This window comes from Psammomys obesus, unplaced genomic scaffold (genome assembly GCF_907164565.1).
Source record: "Psammomys obesus unplaced genomic scaffold, mPsaObe1.curated_primary_1811, whole genome shotgun sequence".
NCBI classification, from domain to species: Eukaryota; Metazoa; Chordata; class Mammalia; order Rodentia; family Muridae; genus Psammomys; species Psammomys obesus.
Genome location: NW_026586589.1, coordinates 1476174 through 1481391, shown reverse-complemented (window position 1 = coordinate 1481391; position 5218 = coordinate 1476174).

Sequence of the window (5218 nt, the reverse complement as noted above, 5' to 3'; positions counted from 1 at the left end):
CAGAGGCAGAGGCAGAGGCAGAGGCAGAGGCAGAGGCAGAGGCAGAGGCAGAGGCAGAGGCAGAGGCAGGTGGATCTCTATGAGTTTGAGGACAGACTGGTCTACACAGTGAGTTCCAGCACAGTCAATGCTGTTACACAAGAGAAACTCTGTCTCAAAAAAAAGGAAGGGAGGGAGGGGGCTGTTGGGAGGAAGAAATGAAAAGCACTCCCAAACTCCCAAGAATGGGAGTGGACTAGTAAGCTCAGGTAAGAACCCCAAAAGTGCTGTGCCATATGGCCCATGAGCCTTTAGACAGAGCACATATCTGTCTCCACTTTATATACCACAGACTTTTTTCATACATCCACTGTTAGCTCAGGCTCACGTATGGGAAGGTTTCTAGCCTCCTCTGTGAACTTGCTTCTTACATGTGTTAATTCTGACATTTTGGTTTCTGGTTCCCACTGTACTGTCAGGCACTGACCCTGCACCACCTCTTGGTTTTTACCGTCACCATGTAAGTTCTTAGACAAGCCAATATTCATACTTCTCCACTCAGCACATCAACCCCTGAACCTTCTCTAAGTTTCCCCTGCATTCTCCTGATTTCCTATACATTCCATCACTAACCCAACATCATCCATTACCTTCCCTTGAACTGTGAAGCGGCCTCCTAGTTGGCCTACCTGCTTCTAGAGCCTCTTTCACATCTTCTTTCAGTTCTTTAAACAGCATTTAATGAAGAAAGACCACAGTTGAGTTCCTTTAACATCTTGTCTGAGCCACCTCATTTCTCACCCAATTCACACCATCGGCACCCTCTCCAAAGTTCTTACCATGTCCTACAAGCCCAGTGAGCTCCATCTTGCCTTGCTTCTGACTATGTTGATCTCTCCACCACAGGGCTGTGTTGACCTTCCATGGAGAAATCTTACCTATCCCTGAAGACCTGGCTTGATTTGGGCCCCAATATGCAGACTTCCTAAGACTCCAAAGTTAACCACTAGGTTCCCAGTGAGCTCCTGGCCCTGTGTGGTCCTTCCAAGCAAGCTTCACAGTCACTTCTTTGGGCATCTGCCTCACTAAACGGATAGCTCTCCCTTGCGTGACTGTCCCCATGCCTAAGAGAGGCCTAGATGTCAACAGAGGTTCAATATAGTCCTTGAGAGTCAGCAGCTACAGCTCTACCCTCTGCAGTCACGCAGAAGGAAAGAGGAAAATGTATTTCAAAGCTAGCTCACTTAATTCTCTCACTAACCCTATAATTTTCTAATTACATGCATTTTTGCCAAGATGAAAGAAGATACTCAGAGACCTAACATGCCTAAGGTATGACAGCTGGAAAGTGGCAGCCAGAATGACATTCAGGGACTTCTGTTTCATTAATGCTTCTCTATTTCCCTTCAATCCCAGCAACAGCCCTTGATTTTTCCTGAGTCTTGTCTTCTCTTCATCTGCTTCCTTCTGTCATTCCTGATGCATTACAGTCATGGCTCATCAGTGACTTAAATACGGTGAAGAAGGCTGCCGCAGTTCAGCCAAGGATTTCACTCCCACACTTGAGTTCCTCCTATTTCATTCAGGGCAAACACTACTGACTAAATGGGGATTTAAGCTGGGGGGGGGGGGATGAAGATTTCTCCATGTTCTTCTATCCCCTCCATCAACTCCCATCACTTCAAATAAAAGTGCATTATCTTCATGAGTGTTGCAGTAGTAGTTGCCTAGTCTGTATAGTTCATAAGATGCGACCACACGTTGTGTGGTCATTTGTGTCTTGTTAGGGTTTGAGGAGGAGTGGAAAGTGAAGAGGTACTGCCAACAGGTATGGGCTTTTTGGGATGATAACCATATTCTGGAATTATCAGTGTGGTGATTGCGCAACTGTGAAGCAACTGAACCATGATTTTTAAATGGTGACCAAATGTGCATAACATAAAATCATCATGTAGTAACCAGACATATAGTCCAGTGGCATTAAGCGTATTCACCACTTCATCACCATCACCACTTCCCATCTCCAGAATTTTCTGATCTTTCCTGTGTTAATCAGAATTCCAAAAAAAAAAAAAAAGGCCAATAGGGTATGTGTGTATATGTGTGTGTGTGTGTGTGTGTACAGACAAATAATAATACAGTGATTTATTATTATGAGGCATTGGATCATGTGCCTACGGAGGGTAGGTCCTGATATCTGCAGTGGATAAGCTGGAATAAGAGAGCAGATGATAGTGTTGCAATCCAAACACCAGCAGGCTGAAGACCATATAAAAGCCAATATTCAAAAGCAGGGGGAAATGGTTTCCTACAACTCCCTACTAGGGGAGTTTCCTGTTATTTGAGGGAGAATCAACTTTTTGTTCTGTCCAGGCCTTTGATTGATTACATTGCCCATTTAGGGAGGACCATATTCCCTACTCAGTCTACTGACCCCGGTGTTACTGACCCTACTCACCCTCACCAACACACCTACAAGTGCTTGGCCAAATAGCTGAATGCTCTGTGGCTCACTGACACGTAAAATCACCCATCACATTTTCAAAAGAAGCACCCCTAAACAACTCCAGTGCCCCCTCCCTCCCTATCCTTGGCAACCACAACTCTAGTTTCTCTCTGTCTCTGAATTTGACTGTCCTAGAATGTTGTATTTAAAAAAAAAAGCCCCACAATATTTATGGGTTTTGGCTAACTTATTTCACTCAGCACAAGGTCTTCAAGGGTCCGTGTTGGAGCAGGTGTCTGAATTTCACTCCCTGCCCAAATGGATTAATTAATATGCCACCGTAGGTATCTAGAATTTTCTGTTTATCCATTCAGCCATAAATAAACATTTTGGCTATTTCTCTTTGGGGCTAGTGTGAATGGTGCTTTTCTGAACAATGGTGTGCAGATCCCGGATCAACTCTCTACTTTCAAGTCTTTAGAGCAGCATTTCTCATCCCATGGGTCACAGCCTGTTTGGGGGTCGCCTTTCAGATATCCCTCATGTTAGATGTTTGCATTACAATTCATAACAGTGGCAAAATTACAGTTACAAAGTAGCAATGAAATCATTTTATGGGAGTTACCACGACATAAGGAACTGTGTTAAAGGGTAACAGCACCAGGAAGGTTGAGAACCACTTGCCTTAGAGGTATGTGTCCAAAATGGTAAGTGTGGGGAGGGGCACCAACGTGGGAGTAGTCAGAGAACCACCTCAGATGCTGTTCATCACGTGCCATCCACTTTTTGTTGGAGATAGGATCTCTCACTTCCCGGGAACGTCACCAGATGGCTAGACTAGCTGTCGGGTGAAGTTCCGGGTGACTGTCCCCGCCTCTCATCTCACCATCACGGGGTGACAAGTATGCACCGTAGCACCTGATGTACTTGGGCCTCAAACTCAGATACTCAAGCCTGCAAAGCAAGCACTTTACTAACTCATATCCCCATCCACAAAATTAACATTTTTGAATGGAGAATTTTATTATATGTGAATTACACCCCAATAAAGAACACTGAAGCGACACTGTGGAAATAATATGAGATGTTCCATAAAACCACTAGCCTTGATGCTTTAAGACAGCAATGTGGTGAAAAATCAAAAACTATAGGGGTAAAATTGTAGCTCGACAGGGGACAAACAATACCCAGGCTCAGGCCTTTCTTCCTTACCTTCCTGCACTATACAGAACCAGAAGGAAGGACCTAGTTTCCCTGTCACTCCTGCAACTCCAGGTGAGCCATGACATCAGCCCAGCCAACAAATGCAGTGGAAAACTACTGAGCGCACTTCTGGAAAGGCCTTTGCTGCTTTCAGATCTTTCTTTTTTTTTTTTTTTTTTTTTTGGTCTGAAAGGCAAGGATGAAATGAGAAGTGGGACAGCCATCTGAAAACCACAGGTAACAAGCTCCAGGATACCAAGAAGAGAATAGGAACACAGTCCCAAATCCTCAATCACATCTTTGATCTGCTTCATCAACCCTGGACTCCTGACCTCCCAGCTTCTTGTTACATGAGATTTTAAAATTTTAAAAAGAGAAAACAAAAACAAACAAACAAAACAAAATAAAACAAAATAAAGCTTTAAGCAATTCTTAGATTCTCTGCTATTTGCAGCCAAGTATTTCAAGGAGACTTCCAGAGAGATGACAAATGTCTCCCTATATCTTCATTTCCTCATCTATATAATAAGAGTGCTCATAGATACTTAAGGAAGACCATCAAAGGGTCGATAAGAAGTTTAAGTACTTACTATTGATAAGACATTAGGGGCAGAATTGTGTACCCACATGAACTCAAGGTGCATCTGCTGTTATTTGAATTATTACTTTTAGTGATATTACTAATATAAAACAAGAAATAGTTCATAAATCTCCACTCTCTCAAGCCCATCAAATGAATCAAAAGGATCTTGAAGAAGAGATGAAGATTTCAGTGAAGAATCTAGATAACATATAAGAGCCCATTCAGAGCCGGTGTGGTGGTGCACGCCTTTAATCCCAGCATTCAGGGAGGCAGAGCAGAGGCAGGCAGAACTCCATGAGTTCCAGGCCAGCCTGGTCTATAAAACCAAACACACACACACACACACACACACACACACACACACACACACACACAGGGACACACGGACATAAAGCAAAACATTCAGATGTTGGCTCATGAGTTAAAAGTTAAATACCCAGCCAAAAGGAGATACTCAGGTTTTGTAATCATTTGGCTGGATTCAGGTCCTAATTTTCCACTTCAAAGGTTAAAATGTAGCCAGATGTGGTGGTGCATGTCTTTCTTTAATCCTAGCACTGAGGAGGCAGAAGTAGCTGGAGGCCAGCTTGGTCTACAGAGCTAGTTCCAGGACAGATAGGGCTGCACAGGAAAATCCTGTCTTAAAAACAAAAACAAAATAATCAAGGAAACAGACAAAGGTTGAAATGTTACATGAGTCAGCCAAGAAGTCCTGGGTGAATATGTGTTCTTGGCATGAACCAACCATGTCAAGGACCCCTGGCACAAGCGCCACATGGAGTAGCAAAGGGCTCACCAGTCCACATATGTGACTAAGGATCCATTGGTAGTTGATTGTTGGAAGGACCCTGCTGTTTGAGATTGCAGTCCATCCAGTCTGAATAACATTCTGAGCCAGGCTTTAAGGTGCAGGACTCCCTCTCCTCAGCAGGGCCTCCTGCTCTCTGCCTGACTTCATCTGAAGACAGACATCCCTAACCACATTTGATATATGGCCTCTGACACAG